This window comes from Lissotriton vulgaris, chromosome 5 (assembly GCF_964263255.1).
Source record: "Lissotriton vulgaris chromosome 5, aLisVul1.2, whole genome shotgun sequence".
NCBI classification, from domain to species: Eukaryota; Metazoa; Chordata; class Amphibia; order Caudata; family Salamandridae; genus Lissotriton; species Lissotriton vulgaris.
In genome coordinates, this window is record NC_141693.1 from 417358316 (window position 1) to 417375410 (window position 17095).

Here is a 17095-nt window from a genome sequence, read left to right on the forward strand (position 1 = left end):
GGGCGAATCCCAGCATGACCCAGATGCTGCTCCTCTTTGCCACCTATTCATACCATTGTACTAAAGAATGCTCACTATCCAAAGAGACACACCAGTGAACTCCAAACTTAAAGCCAATCCTGAAAAACGATTCAGAAAAGGGGGTGGTGATGAGCAGAGTGTCTGAATTAAGCAGACCACTCTTACCCAGTCCAAAGATCAGGTCTTGATCCATCACCGTTTTTTAGCTCACTGCACCATCCCAGCTCAGAACCTGGCTACATCCAAATTAGTCTGTTCCTGTCCCAGTGCATGATGGGAACAGAGCAAACCAAACTACCAAGCCAATTCTTATACTGGGAAGGAAACAAGCTACCGAAGACCGGTTTCTGGTATTTCAGCCGTCGTCGGCCCGGCTTGCTTGAATCCTGATGGTGCAATGAGCAAGGGACTCACATCTGAGTATACCCTTCCACGCTTATGGTGGACAAAATGATTCAGAAAAGGGGGGTGGTGATGAACAGAGTGTCTGAATTAAGCAGACCACTCTTACACAGTCCAAAGATCAGGGCTTGATCCATCACCGTTTTTTAGCTCACTGCACCATCCTAGCTCAGAACCTGGCTACATGCAAATTAGTCTGTTCCTGTCCCAGTGCATGATGGGAACAGGGCAAACCAAACTACCAAGCCAATTCTTATACTGGGAAGGAAACAAGCTACCGGGGACCGGTGTCTGGCATTTCAGCCGTTGTCGGCCCGGCTTGCTTGAATCCTGATGGTGCAATGAGCAAGGGACTCACATCTGAGTATGACCCTTCCACGCTTATGGTGGACAAAATGATTCAGAAAAGGGAGTGGTGATGAACAGAGTGTCTGAATTAAGCAGACCACTCTTACCCAGTCCAAAGATCAGGGCTTGATCCATCACCGTTTTTTAGCTCACTGCACCATCCCAGCTCAGAACCTGGCTACATGCAAATTAGTCTGTTCCTGTGCCAGTGCATGATGGGAACAGGGCAAATCAAACTACCAAGCCAATTCTTATACTGGGAAGGAAACAAGCTACCGGGGACCAGTTTCTGGCATTTCAGCCGTTGTCGGCCCGGCTTGCTTGAATCCTGATGGTGCAATGAGCAAGGGACTCACATCTGAGTATACCCTTCCACGCTTATGGTGGGCAAAATGATTCAGAAAAGGGGGTGGTGATGAACAGAGGGTCTGAATTAAGCAGACCACTCTTACCCAGTCCAAAGATCAGGGCTTGATCCATCACCGTTTTTTAGCTCACTGCACCATCCCAGCTCAGAACCTGGCTACATGCAAATTATTCTGTTCCTGTCCCAGTGCATGATGGGAACAGGGCAAACCAAACTACCAAGCCAATTCTTATACTGGGAAGGAAAGAAGCTACCGGGGACCGGTTTCTGGCATTTCAGCCGTCGCCAGGTTCTTAACCGGGATGGTGCAGTGAGATAAATAACGGTGATGGATCAAGCCCTGATCTTTGGACTGGGTAAGAGTGGTCTGCTTAATTCAGACACTCTGTTCATCACCACCCCCTTTTCTGAATCGTTTTTGGCCACTATAGGTGTGGCAGGGTATACTCAGACATGAGTCCCTTTCTCACTGCACCATCAGGATTCAAGCAAGCCGGGCCAACGACGGCTGAAATGCCAGAAACCGGTCCCCGGTAGCTTGTCTCCTTTCTGGTGAAGAATTGGCTTGGTAGTTTAGTCTGCCCTGTTCCCATGATGCACTGGGCCAGGGACAGACTGATTTGCATATAGCCAGGTTCTGAACTGGGATGGTGCAGTGAGATAAATAACGGTGATGGATGAAGCCCTGATCTTTGGACTGGGTAAGAGTGGTCTGCTAATTTCAGACACTCTGTTCATCACCACCCCTTTTTCTGAATCGTTTTTGGCCACTATAGGTGTGGCAGGGTATACTCAGACATGAGTCCCTTTCTCACTGCACCATCAGGATTCAAGCAAGCCGGGCCGATGACGGCTGAAATGCCAGAAACCAATCCCCGGTAGCTTGTCTCCTTTCTGGTGAAGAATTGGCTTGGTAGTTTAGTCTGCCCTGTTCCCATGATGCACTGGGCCAGGGACAGACTGATTTGCATATAGCCAGGTTCTGAACTGGGATGGTGCAGTGAGATAAATAACGGTGATGGATCAAGCCCTGATCTTTGGACTGGGTAAGAGTGGTCTGCTTATCTCAGACACTCTGTTCATCACCACCCCCTTTTCTGAATCCTGAAAAACAGCAATAAAAATTAAGAAAACAAAATATGTTAGCAAACCTCCTCCCTGATCTGTGTATATCACTAACAGCAGTTTGATTCCCCTCTCCCCAAGCCCCTCACGTCTGCCATGTTCTGTCCCGAATAGCTGTCTCCAGGTATTGCCATACAACAGCAAGCATTCCAAGACCTAGTGTGTCAGCAACTCCCCATAAGTACAGACAATAGTGAAAAAGGCATCCCTTGAGTCCCGCCACTGTGACATAACAACAACCCCCGCACTGTGCGACTCTTCTTGCAGGGAAGTGGCTCACCCCTCCCGGGCAAAATTTGAAACTGGGTACCTACGCACAGCACTGCCAAGACCCTTCTGATGTAAATGTAGTAGTATTTCTATAGAGCACCGAATCAACCCCCGAAGAGGTATCTCAGGCGCTTGTACGCATACCGCTGTGGAACCCTTCCTGGCTTTTCCCTGTGAAGTGCTCACTCCTGGGCACCCCCAAGGTGAAGCCAGGCATCCTAGCATTGTTGTGGCCATTGTGGAGATTAAGCAAGCTATTGCCCAGAGTTGCAGAGTGGGACCCAAGATTAGAATAGGCACCGAGACCAGAATTATCAGGTCCACAGAAATAGAGCCCAAGAACCCGACGAGGCGGGAATTGAACCCTGGTCCCGGGCTAGACCTCTGCATCAGGGTCTGCCGCTCTAACCATTGAGCCACACCTCTCCTGATCTGTCTTAGACTTGCACTACCAAATCGGTATGTCTGCTACCCCCAGACGGACTTCCCCCCAAACTACCCCTTTACACCCAATAAGTAATATACCCTAGAAATTGCCCCCTGAACTTCCCAGCCGTGAGGGTCAAGGCCAACACCCTTTCATGTTCTCTCAAGCATATCCCTTCTATAGATCAAATAACCTCTGTGTTAGACCTGACACCCTTGGCGTGGTTTTCCCCTATCTTTTTGCCTCTGCCTCCTGTATTTTTTGTATGCTGTGCTGGACTTCGTTTTTGCTGGTTGAGATGCTTTGGACACTCTGACACTGCTGTCCAGTGCCAGAGTGTAAGTGCTCCCTATGTAAATTATCATATTGATTAGGTATACCTGATTGGCATATTTGTATCACCATGAAGTCTCTAGTAAAGTGCACTGTGTATGCCAGGGCTGGTGATGACAGATGCTACTAGTGGGCCTGCAGCGCTGATTGCGCCACCCATATAAGTAGCCCTAAAATTGTGTCTCAGGCCTGCCACCGCAGTGTCTGTGTGCAGTCAGTGGACTGCCATGTCCGCCTGGCCAGTGTCCCCACTGGCTGGACCTAACCCTTCCCTTTCTGTGCACATCAGTCACCCCTATGGAAGGCTCAAGGTACCCCCTGGGCAGGGTGCAGTGTATAGGTAAGGTAGAGCATGTACTAGTTCAGGTAACATGCTCTGGTAGTGAGCAGCAGCCATTTTGTGTGCTCACTGCTGCAAGGTTATCTTGCTCCATAGACTAACATGGGGGAGGCTGGTCCCAATGGATGCCAGCCTATCTTCCCATAGGAACAAGATGGGACATAAGTGATTGATATCCCTGAACTCAGAATTTAATAGCACCTCTTTTAGGAAAGGTTGTTTTTAAATTCTGTGTTGGAGAACAGTACTTTTAGAAAGCTGATGTTCTCTTGTCTAACCTTTCTGTGTGCCTGGGCCTGCTTGTGGATTGACTGTCTGGTTTGAGTGTGACAGAGGCTGGGGAGCCCCCAGGAGGTTGTCTGAGTCAGCCCGTGGTTGAATGACTGCATCTACAACTAGAGTGGTGGGAGGAGATGGCGCCTGGCAGGGAATAGGGCTTTGCCTGCCTGCCACAATGTTGGCTCCACCTCCTGCTGGGCGACTGTCACCTCTGCCCCTCACACTGAAAAGAAGGAAGAAGCCAGGAAGCCCAAGTGCTCCAGCAACACCCAGAACTGGTTTAGACCGGGCTCAGGGCCCACTTACACAAAGACTTCAAAGACTTTTAGGGGTATAAGAGAAGGACCCCTGACAACAGATAATTAGATTCTACAATCAAGAAGAACCTCGCTGGAAGAAGGACCGCTGAAGAACTGAAGGAAGATTGCCTTGCTGTGTGCTCTAAGGGCTGACCTGTTTTGCTGTTCAACTGAAGCAGAGGAGAAGAGGGACTTTGCTGTGTGCTGTGACCCTGCCTGCTTGACCTACAAAGACTTTTCTATGCGCTGTGTCTTCTAACTGCATCTCCAAGGGCCTGAGAAGAGCTGGCCTCCTGTCCTGGAACCCAGGGTTAAAAGGTTCCCAAGCATTGCCAAACTGCTGTAAAAGTTTGTGTGATGTCTTGCCCGCAGCACGTGTTTCTGACTGCTGGCCATGGGAGAAGATCGTTGTGCTCATCGGCACATAGTCTGGAGTGACCGGAGGATCGCGTTGCCTCCCTGTGGCAAGAATCACCCTCCACGCACTGGTGGCCTTGTGGGTGGTCTAGTTACGACCTGTGGCCCTGAAGATCCATTGCCGCCGTTTCACCGCCGCTGCCCGGGGCCAGAAACACCCTTCAAAGTTTGCCGTCCCTGGCCGAAGCTGCAGACACGGAGAACGAAGCCGCCGCGCTCCCATTGGCCAAAGAGAGCAAGCCACCTCTGTGAACGCCGCGCTGGGATTGGCCCAGCGCCGCCGCGTCATCACTAAGACCGCGCATTTATTGGTTGCCAGCCTTCGCATCATCTGGGGCTCGTCCCGGGAGCCGCACTGCCATTGGCTGACTCCTGGGCATCTGTGGAGGCTCGCCGTGAGGGCCGCGACTGGATTGGTCCACGTCATCAGGACATCCCTGGAAGCCGCCGAAAGCCGTGTGGAAAAAAGAACCTCGGGGGAGCTGCACCCGGCCATCTGCGTGACCCGCTCCCGCCGAGGGAGCAACGAGTGTGCCCAGCGCCCCTGGCCTGCGTCCCCGAAGAAGAGTGCTGCTCGATCTCCCCGCCGCTCGTTCGATTGTCTAGAGCGGGCGGGAGAGCAGATGGGACCAGGCGGGGCTGTTCCTCGAGCCCGGCCCACGCAGAGGCTTCAAGAGTAAGCGCAACAGTGAGGAGAAAGTGGTAGCACCCTGCTAGAGTCAGCGAAGAGCTGACGTGGGCCTATAATACAGTGGCATTGTTTTGGGTGATAATTTTATGAGACTTGAGACTGTTTACATGAAGAACTTTCTAACAATTTAGGCGCAACCATCAAGATTACGTGCAACCTTTGGTGAAAGAGCAATCACCTTGTAACTGTTTATTTTTACTGCTGCAACTAGATAAAGCTATATTTTTATATATACTTACCTGTGTGGTCTCAGTTTGTGGTGGACTTGGGGTCATTGTTCGTGTTAAGTGCAAGTATTGAACACATTGCCTTGGGGATAAGCCTGTCTGCTCGTGCCAAGCTACCTAGGGGGTGAGCAGGGGTTATCTACAGTGTGTATACCTTCACCCTGACTAGAAGCAAGGGTCCCTACTTGGCCAAAGGTACTTACCTCTGCCAACTAGAGACCCCCAGATCTAACATTGTTGGACACCGGTGTGGATTTTGAACTAATATTTGCACTTGACCTGCAGTGATTTCTTGTATATCACTAGCTTAGTTTAGCAGCAACAGATTGCACAATAATTTTTTTTTCAGGTGAAACCTATTTTTGGAAAGTCTAGGAAGCATCATGTCTCAGAAAGGAGCAAGCGAAGGAGTAGAATTGGAGTTTGAAATTCAGGAGTTGCTCACATATAAAAAGGAGCAACTGAAGCAATTCTGCAAACAGCTTGGATGCCCAGTGAAGGGCAGCACAAACAAGGAAGAGCTACAGAAAGCTCTAAGGGCTTGGTGAGAGGCCAAAAATGTTGATTCAGAAGATGCTACTGGAGAGAGGGATGCACAGGAAATTGGTTTTGAATCCCAGGATTTACCAGTGAATAGGCCAGCTTCTATGGCTGGCAGCAACCATTCCAGTAGGGGTCTTTCTCCAGAGGAGCTGGAGGACAATCAGAGGGCTAGGGCCCATGAGATTGAGCTTTTTAAACTCAAGGCTCAAGCAGAAGAGAGAAAGTTACGCCTTGACAGTGAGAGGAAGGCGGAGGAGAGAAGAAATGCTCTCACTTTTGAGGAGAAGAAACTCCAGTTGACTTATGAGTTGAGTCTGAGGGAGCTGGACCTTAAAGCTAAACAAGTGGAGTCCAGTTCTAATGGTGGCAGCGGCAGCCAGTGCAGGTGGGTAAGGTATACATACACAAAGATTTGGTGCAGAATTATCAGAGGGGCGAGGATATCTATGCATGGTTTAGATCATATGAGCTTGCCTTTAAGATGAATGAAGTGCCTGAGAAGAGTTGGGGGGCAGGTTTGCGGAAGCATTTTGAGGCCTCTGGGAGGGATGTCTTGGCACCCTTAGAAGCAGCAGGTAGCTTAACCTACCCCGCTATGAAGGAGGCTTTATGCCTCAGGTATTGGCTTACTCCAGAACAGTACCGCCAGAAGTTTAGGAACTTCAAGAAACTTGATTCTAGTACCTGGGTGGAGTGTGTGAGTATGTACGTGCGTGCACTGGAAGGTTGGATAAAGGGCAGCAAAGTAACTCCCAGTGAGCTTTCTAAGGAGACGGACCGCTGGACTAGCACCAGGGTCCACAAGGGGGTGGTAAGTACCCCAGCCAAGGGTAGACAGGGTCCCCAGCAGAAGAGTGGGGGGGACAAGGGTAATCAAAAAGAGTCTTCTAAAGGGCCCCAAAATCGTTCCCAGGAAAAAGAGTCCCAACCCCCCAAGCCTAAGAAGTCCTGGCCCCATAAGGGCAAACAGGACAACAGATCTCCACCTACTTGCTATGCATGTAGGAAGGTGGGGCGCATTGTCCCTAAATGTCCAAACAAACCTCCAGCACCCACTGGTGCTCCAACCCCAGGGTTAGCCAGTGTAGCTTTGGGAGGGGATTTGATTTCCAGTGGGGAGGAGGGGTTAGCAGTGATGAACCTTGTCTCTTTAGGAGACCAAGAGATGGCATAGGAAACCTTGCTGCCCCTTAACACAAAAAAATACGGGCAGAAGGTGACCGTCAATGGAAAGGCGATAGAGGCTCTGAGAGACACAGGGGCCAGCGTGACATCTGTAAGGTGTCAGTGGGTGTCTGAAGAGCAGATCATTCCCAATGTACTCCGTCCTGAGGTGGCAGCTGACAGTTCAGTGCGCCTCTGCAAGTTGGCATGTGTTCCCTTTGAATGGGGAGGAGTCTCTGGTATTTTGGAAGTTGTTGTCAGTGATGCCTTGCCTGTAGACTGTCTATTAGGTAACGACCTAGAGAGCTCTACATGGAAGGATGTAGAGCACAGAACTCATTTGGAAATGTTGGGCTTGCCTGCGTGGATCTGTGTGACCACACATGCTATGGCAGCCAGTAGGGGTGAATCAGCAGAACTGGAGCCTGGAACAATGGCCCAGGGACCTGCCAGGAGAGGAAGGGGCAGAGGGCGAGGGAAACCAGCCCCGCCGTTCCCACGGTCCAGGAGGAAGCAGAACCTGAGGGAGATGCCCTGGAACCTACAGGGGAGCAGGTGGCCGAACTGGGGGAATTGCCTGAGCTGACCCATTGGCAGCAAGAGGGTGGCCCCTCCAGGGAGGAATTCTGCCAGGCTCAGAAGGAGTGCCCTTCCCTCCTTGGTGTGCTGCAACAGGCTGCAGACCAGGCAGAAGGCCTAGGGTCCAAGGAACATTTGATTTACTGGGAGGATGATTTACTTTATAGTGAGCCTAAGTTCGCTGAGCCCGGTGCAGCCCGTGTGCTGGTGGTACCCGAGCACTTCAGGAACTTCCTACTGGGTCTGGCTCATGACGTGCCTCTCGCAGGACATCTGGGGCAAGACAAGACCTATCACAGGCCTATCACCCATTTTTACTGGCCCCAGATGAAGAAGCACGTCGGTGCCTTTTGTAAATCTTGCCAAACTTGTCAGGCCAGTGGCAAGAGCAGAGGGAAGTGCGTGGCACCCCAACAACCCTTTCCTGTGGTGAGCACCCCTTTTGAGCGGGTGGGCATCGACATTGTCGGGCGCCTGGACCCCAAGACAGCCTTAGGCAACAGGTTTATCCTGGTCTTGGTGGACCATGCCACCCGGTACCCGGAAGCAGTCCCTCTCAGGACAGTCACAGCCCCCGAGGTGGGCCGTGCCTTAATGGGGATCTTTTCCCGTGTGGGGTTCCCCAGAGAGGTGGTCTCCGACCGGGGTACAAACTTCATCTCTAGGTACATGAAGTCTCTGTGGGAGGAGTGTGGGGTGACATACAAGTTCACCACTCCTTACCATCCTCAAGGAAATGGGTTGGTTGAAAGATTCAACCGCACCCTAAAAGGCATGATTATGGGCCTAGAAGAACCCATGAGGTGAAAGTGGGATGTCTTGTTACCATGCCTGTTGTTTGCCTACAGGGAGGTGCCTCAGAAATCCTTAGGGTTCAGTCCCTTTGAGTTGCTGTATGGCCACCCTGTCAGAGGACCTCTCACTCTGGTGAAGGAGGGTTGGGAGAAATCCCATAGGAAAACCTCCCAGGATGTATTCAGCTATGTGCTGGCCATCCGCAACCAGACCAAGCGCTTCAGGAAGCTCGCTCAAGAGAACCTGGAGGCTAGCCAGGAGGAAATGAAAAGATGGTACGACCATAACACCTCTCTGGTTGAGTTCCACCCTGGTCAGAAAGTGTGGGTGATGGCGCCGGTGGAGCCCTGTGCGCTCCATGACAAGTGGACCGGGCCATTTGAAGTGGTAGAGCACAAGAGCGAGGTTACCTATTTGGTTAACATGAAGACTCCCAGGCAGCCCCTGAGAGTGTTGCACGTGAACCGCCTCAAACCCCACATTGGGAGGTCTGAAGTAACTATGCTGATGGCTGCAGATGCTGGAGGGGAAGAGGATAGTGATCCTCTCCCTGACCTCCTGGCAACCAAGGAGCAGGTCGGGTCAGTGGATGGTGTGGTCCTCTCGCCCACCCTGACCCCAGAGCAGCAGAGGGACTGTCGCCAGGTCTTGGGTCAGTTCGCCCCCCTGTTCTCCCTGACCCCAGGTGTCACCAACTGGTGCGTCCATGATGTGGACACTGGAGATAGTCTGCCTGTGAAACAAACATTTTACAGGGTGGCTGACAAGGTCAGAGCTAGCATCAAGGAAGAAGTTTCCAATATGTTGGCGCTAGGGGTAATTAAGCCCTCCAGCAGCCCCTGGGCTAGCCCAGTTGTCTTAGTGCCTAAGAAAGCTGCTACGCCTGGTGGCCCCCCAGAACTCCGTTTCTGCGTGGACTACCGTGGGCTCAATACGGTCACCAAGACTGACGCACACCCCATCCCCAGAGCTGATGAGCTTGTGGATCGATTGGGAGCTGCCCAGTACCTCAGCACCTTTGATTTGACTTCAGGGTACTGGCAAATTGCCTTAACTGAGGGGGCCAAGGAGAGGTCAGCATTTTCAATGCCAGAGGGGCACTTTCAGTTCTGCGTCATGCCCTTTGGGTTGAAAAATGCCCCTGCCACATTCCAGAGACTGGTCAATCAGGTATGAGCAGGGCTGGAACAATTCAGCGCTGCATACCTGGATGACATTGCTGTGTTCAGCTCCACTTGGGAGGAACACCTGCAACACCCCTGTGAAGTGTTGAAGGCCCTGCAGAAGGCAGGCCTCACTATCAAGGCCAGTAAGTGCCAGATAGAGCAGGGATCAGTAGTGTACTTGGGACACCAGGTGGGGAGCGGCCAGGTGGCGCCCCTACAGGCAAAGATTGATACCATTCTGGCTTGGGAACCCCCCAAGACCCAGACAGAGGTAAGAGCCTTTCTAGGTCTCACCGGGTATTACAGACGGTTTGTCAAAGGGTATGGCACCATTGTGGCCCCTTTGACAGAACTGACATCTAGAAATCAGCCCAGGAAAGTGAATTGGACCGAGGCCTGTCAAACTGCTTTTGATGCCCTCAAAACTGCCATGTGCACAGCACCGGTGCTTAAGGCACCTGACTTTTCCAGTGAGTTCATTGTGCAGACAGACGCTTCAGAGCAAGGCGTGGGAGCAGTACTCTCACAAATCAAGGACGAGGGCGGAGACCAACCTGTAGCTTTCATTAGTAGGAGGCTACTCCCCAGGGAACAGCTATGCAGTGCAATTGAAAGGGAAGCTTTCGCTGTGGTCTGGGCTCTGAAGAAGCTGAGGCCCTACCTGTTTGGGACTCACTTCCGTGTTCAGACCGACCACAGACCCCTCAGATGGTTAATGCAGATGAGGGGTGAGAACCCAAAACTGTTGAGGTGGTCCATTTCCCTACCGTGGATAGACTTTACGGTGGAGCACCGCCCTGGTACAGAACATGCCAATGCTGATGGTCTGTCCAGATCCGTCCGCCTTAGTGAAGAGGACTCCCAAGAGGTTGGGTGGTTCTCCCCACTTTCTGCTGGAGGGGACACGTGTTAGACCTGACACCCTTGGCGTGGTTTTCCCCTATCTTTTTGCCTCTGCCTCCTGTATTTTTTATGCTGTGCTGGATTTAGTATTTGCTGGTTTAGATGCTTTGGACACTCTGCCACTGCTGTCCAGTGCCAGTGTGTAAGTGGTCTCTATGTAAATTATCATATTGATTGGGTATACCTGATTGGCATATTTGTATCACCATGAAGTCCCTAGTAAAGTGCACTGTGTATGCCAGGGCTGGTGATGACAGATGCTACTAGTGGGCCTGCAGCGCTGATTGCGCCACCCACATAAGTAGCCCTAAAATGGTGTCTCAGGCCTGCCACCGCAGTACCTGTGTGCAGTCAGTGGACTGCCATGTCCACCTGGCCAGTGTCCCCACTGGCTGGGCTAACCCTTCCCTTTCTGTGCACATCAGTAACCCCTATGGAAGGCTCAAGGTACCCCCCTGGGCAGGGGGCAGTGTATAGGTAAGGTAGAGCATGTACTAGTGCAGGTAACATGCTCTGGTGGTGAGCAGCAGCCATTTTGTTTGCTCACTGCTGCAAGGTTATCTTGCTCCATAGACTAACATGGGGGAGGCTGATCCCAATGGATGCCAGCCTATCTTCCCATAGAAACAAGATGGGACATAAGTGATTTATATCCCTGAACTCAGAATTGAATAACACATCTTTTAGGAAAGGTTGTTTTTAAATTCTGTGTTTGAGAACAGTACTTTTAGAAAGTGGATGTTCTCTTGTCTAACCTTTCTGTGTGCCTGGGCCTGCTTGTGCATTGACTGTCTGGTTTGAGGGTGACAGAGGCTGGGGAGCCCCCAGGAGGTTGTCTGAGTCAGCCCGTGGTTGAATGACTGCATCTTCAACTAGAGTGGTGGGAGGAGATGGCGCCTGGGAGTAAATAGGGCTGTGCCTCCCTTCCACAATGCTGGCTCACCTCCTGCTGGGTGACTGTCACCTCTGCCCCTCATACTGAAAAGAAGGAAGAAGCCAGGAAGCCCAAGTGCTCCAGCAACACCCAGAACTGGTTTAGACCGGGCTCAGGGCCCACTTGCACAAAGACTTCAAAGACTTTTAGAAGTATAAGAGAAGGACCCCTGACAACAGAAAATTAGATTCTACAATCAAGAAGAACCTCTGCTGGAAGAAGGACCGCTGAAGAACTGAAGGAAGATTGCCTTGCTGTGTGCTCTAAGGGCTTTATCTATCTATCTATCTATCTATCTATCTATCTATCTATCTATCTATCTATCTATCTATCTATCTATCTATCTATCTATCTATCTATCGCCCTCACTCTATCTATCGCCCTCACTCTATCTATCGCCCTCACTCTATCTATCTATCGCCCTCCCTCTATCTATCTATCGCCCTCCCTCTATCTATCTATCGCCCTCACTCTATCTATCTATCGCATCACCACAGCATCTCTCAGCACCATCACCGCATCACTCAGGGGCACCTGATTTATGTGATATGGTATTCAGTACCTATAACTATTTAGCACCAGGTAGGTCAGCAAACAATAGAATATGAAATTTTGGATCAGGGCCAATACAAACAAACAAAATCCGAAGCATACTGGAACCTCGGTAAAGAGCAAATTGCTCTCATACAACAGCCTCCATTCTTTCAAAGTGTCTGGAGTCAACACATTCGACGCCTTAGTGCTTATTCACTTAAGCAACACATTGAAGATTGCACAGGTGTTTGCAACCTCCTTGAAGGTCGATGCACCAACCAAGAAGCTTGCTAGGCAATGGATAGTAGCACCTTCAAACACCACTTTATATGCACTGTTCTGCATTCCTTTTCCCTGGTGGGTGCCTTTCCTGTCCTGACTCCCCCAGCCAAGCTCCCTTTCCCGTACCTAGTGCACTCCTCCACCTCACCACCATGACACCACCGTTTCTGCTCCCGCTATAGATTTCTATCCTGGAAATATCGACGCTGACGTGGCGTGACCCGCACAGGTGTGAGATAGGAAACACGACGGGTAAACAGAAGTGTGACGGCAGCGCGGCCGCGCGCAGGCCGGAAACAAGGATCTTGTTCACAGACTTCAGCGTATTGGATCACGGCGCATGCGCAAGCACTGCGCTTTAAAGGGACAGCACACAGATGAGCTGCGCTTGCTAAATTATAGGTTTGTAAATAAAAGAGCACTATCCGTCCACCCTTGCGCGGTCATTTTAGGCATGCTTCTGATCATCGGCTGACCACGCTCCACACGTCAATGGTTGTGCTTTTTGGATTTGTTTTTGGTCAGGTTGGTGCAACTGCGGGAATGCTAATGTAACAGGCTGAGGATCGCCGGACGCGAAGCAGCGCGGTGGGAACGCACATCGCCATGAGCGTGCACATCGGATCGCCGGAGAAGTTAGCGGACCTCCGAGTCTGCCTGCTGCAGACACTGACCCGCTGCAGAAGGAGAGGGAAACGCGGAAAGAGCCGGTGAGTGGGGGGGGGCAGAGAGGGAGGGTGTGTGTGTGTGTACCTGTGTGTGTATGAACAGTGTGCTGTACGTGGCCATCTCTTGTCTGAATGCTGGTTTGCCTGCGGGACAGGAGATGTGCACGGCTCCGGGAGGCTGGGCATGCGCGTCCATGATGTGCAATCGGCGCTCGTGCCCAGGTCTATGTCCCTTGAGACCCAACTCGGCAGCAATAGGTCTCGAGCGAGACCTAAAAAGGGAGGGGGGATAATGTGTGAAGTGGAAGAATGGGAGCTTTGGGGATTACAAGAAATAGGGAGGAGAAGCGAATGAGGCACAGGAGCAGAGAGTATGCGATAGGAGAATGAACAAGGAGTTGATAACATAACAGTGAAGGAAAAGAGCACTGTATGCATCAGAGAGTGAGAGGGCTAAGATAAAACGTGCACGCAGGACAGAAAGCACAGCTAGAAAGAGTGCTGGAGAAGGTTAAAGGGACAGAGAGTGAGCGAGTACAGCAGGGGACACACATGACATGGGCGAGGTAAGGGAGCCAGGATTCTGACTGCTACAGGTCATGATAGGGTGAGTGACAGGGTATGAATGAGAGGCAGAGAAATCAAAAGAAAAATATGGTGTGTTAGTGTGTTTGGGTAGGGAGATATGAAAGAGAAGAGAGAAGGTTACAACAAAATAGAGGCTAGGTTAAAAGTGAGAGAGGAAAAGAGTGTGGTGCATGTGAGAGAGAAGAGGAGAGTGAGGGAAAGAGAAATAAAAAAGCCGGAGAGAATGGTGGCATGTGAGGGAGAGTGACAGAGAGACAGAAAAAAAGAGAGATGGGCAGAGTCCATGACAGAGAACACAAGCATTGGCAAAGCCAATAAATCTCTCCTACGAGGCAAAAGCTATCAGCTTTGTCAATGTTCAGCTATTGTGTACAGCAGCACGGATGCTTTGGCGCATGGCTTTAAAAAAGGGCTTTAAAAAAGTGTTAGCAAAGCCAGTAGGTCTAGCCTACAAGAACTATTGGTTTTGTCAATGTTTTGAGCAATGTTGTAAAGTAGCATGGCCGCTGGTATTATAGCTGAAAGTAAGGTCTGGCAACCAAATAGTACTTTTCTTTTGTTTATTGCCGGGTGGGAACAGGAGGCAGAACGGGGAGGTAGATAGAGGGGGGAAGGAAGAGTAACATAGACACTGGGTGAGACGGGAGGAGAGCAACAACTCTGACAGTGAATGGAGTTGAAGAGGAGGCATGAAGGAGAGCAGTAATACAGACAGAGGGGGCAGGAACAACACAGACAGTGCATTGGGTGGGAGGGCATAGGACGGAGACCAACAAAATGGACAGCGGGTGAAGCAAGCAACAACACGGACAGGAGGAGGGAGCAATCAACAATCCTGAGAGTGGGAGGGGGCAACAACAATAAGGATAGCGGTAGCGGGGCAAGTAACACAGAGGGCGAAGCAACATGGAGGACGATTACATGAGGGATACTGAGGTAAAAGGCATTCACACTAGTCATAACTTAGACAAAAAGAAAAAAGTAGCAGACAATTAAGAGAGCCGTGGAAGACACGAGTACTTGGGCAACGCTCCAGGTCAGGGACAAACACAAGAAGATAAAGAGAATGCTGTGCGCTCCAACTTAGAAAAGTAAGCAAATGAGACTGACAATCAAGACAATCAATGGTAATCAATGGGCAGCTTTTAATCTCCATTTCTTAGGCGAAACCTGAATAGGGAAGAGGGACTGGGATCAAGGAAATAGAATGTGGATTGAGAACAGTATGTTCGAAGCATATGAGCTGCAGATGGCACACTGTGCATATATCGCCACCTAGTGTTGGGCCCGGATGTTTGCAGCTTGTTTTTGTCCTGAAAAGTTCTTTGGAAGTCACAAGATAGGTGACTCCTCCTTTGGACCACATTGCGCATGGGTATCGGCTACATCCCCAGATTGTTTTTTTCCACCATCAGGCTCGTATGTGTTTCCTGCGCTCCGGTTTGGAACCGAATTTCCTTCGAGGCGCAATCCTCACCCAGTTCGACGGTATTGTTTCAATCGCGCTCCACATCAATGTGATTCTTCACTACTTCGAAGTGTTCATTTCCGGTCGTTGACGAAGGCCTTCGGGCCTACCTAGGCCTTAGTTTCAGGCTCATGGAAAGGACGCCATTCAAGAAGTGTCCTCGATGTGGGTCGAAGTTTCCCCACACCGACCTACATGAGATGTGCAACCTTTGCCTCTCACCGGAGCACGAGGCCAAAGACTGTTCCGTTTGTGCCTCATTCCGCTCCAAGAAGGCAATTTGGGACCAACGAGCTCGCAGAACTATGGCTCGCTCGTCAGCTTCCATCCCCGACAACATCTTTGAAGAGGGAGTCGACGTGCCAGAACACCAGCACGCCGAAGAGAGTACCAGCTCCTCAGATGCCGAAGACTCCGATGTCGAGGACATCACTCCAGCTCAACGGGTCGTAAGTAAGACCGTCGACCCCAACCCTTCCTCGACACCCTCAAAAAAGGCTTCGGTCACACCCTCACCTTAGGGCCAGGGTGCACACCGAGAGACTGCTTCCCATGCCCCACCTTCGGGCCCGGCAAAGAAGCCCACATAAGTGCGCTGGGGATGCCCAGACGTGGGTCCCAGGCACTCCACACCACTGGAGTCAAGCTAGCCGGGCTGATGAGAGGTGTTACCTCGAAACCGGTCCGGTCCTCGGATGCTTGATTCCGTTCTGGGAAGGACATGGCTTTTGTAGTTCGGACTGGACTGTTCCCATGGGGCACAGGGTCAGAGCTGATTTGCATATCGCCATTGTCTAACCCAGGGTGGTGTGGAGTGCATAAAAACGATGGATTTGGGCCCAGATCTTTGGACTGGGATGAATGTGTGACATTGATCCACATTCGGTCCATCACCTGTTTTGTTCGCAAAGAAGCCCACTAAGCCTTCAGGTGGCTCGGGCTCGAGCCAGCCTATCTCCAGTGCCGATCCTATACCGACACTGAAGAAGAAGCCATCTTTCTCATCCACGCCGACTGTTGCTCCGACACCTAAGCACACAGCGCCTAAGACTGGCAGCGGCTCATCGATGCCGAAACCACACTCGGAGGCGAGTAAAAAAACGCCTAAAGCTCCAGATTCATGCGCTTCGGAGCCGAAAAAGACATTTTAAAAGGGCACAGTTCTAAGCCAAAATACCCAAGACCAGCTACCGACTCGGTGCCGTAAAAACCTACGGAGCCGAAAACTTTGACGTCGAAGGATCTGCCCTACTCAGAAACATTTTCACACCGGATCTCAATCAAAAAACTATTGTAAAAGATCCTAAGACCGGTCAATTGACTCTCAGCTCCAAGAAGAGACCACTTGAGGCGCCAGCACCTCCTCCCCCTCCAAAGAAGGGAGACATTGCTAACCCTCCATTACGGGTCCCTTCTCCACCACCTCCCCATACTGTTCCTCCTCCTACACCTCCTCCACCACATCATTCACCTACACCATCCACTAATCTAGACGATGATGTAGACACAGACTCTAATGACACAGGTGGGGGAGCACATGACTCAGCAGGGACCATTAGACCCCCCCAGTCACCTAATCCATGGGATGAATACAACACCTCTGATGTGCCTTACGTCCCACAAGACGAGGTGTACCCTTCCAGACCTTCCCCACCAGAGGAAACTATAGGTTTTAACCTACTAGTCCAAAGACCTGCCCAATATCATGGTGTGGACTTACACACCGATGCAGTGGAGGCAGATTTCCAATTAGACACTTTTGATAACACACAGGTTCACTGCCATTTTGCCAATGCTTAAGGGTGTCATCAAGCACGCAACAGAGGTTTTTAAGGATCCTGTCAGGACTAGGGTCCTCAATCCTCGCATTGAGAAAAAATACAAAGCTGCCCCTACAGATCCAGTGTATATAACCCCTTCGACGC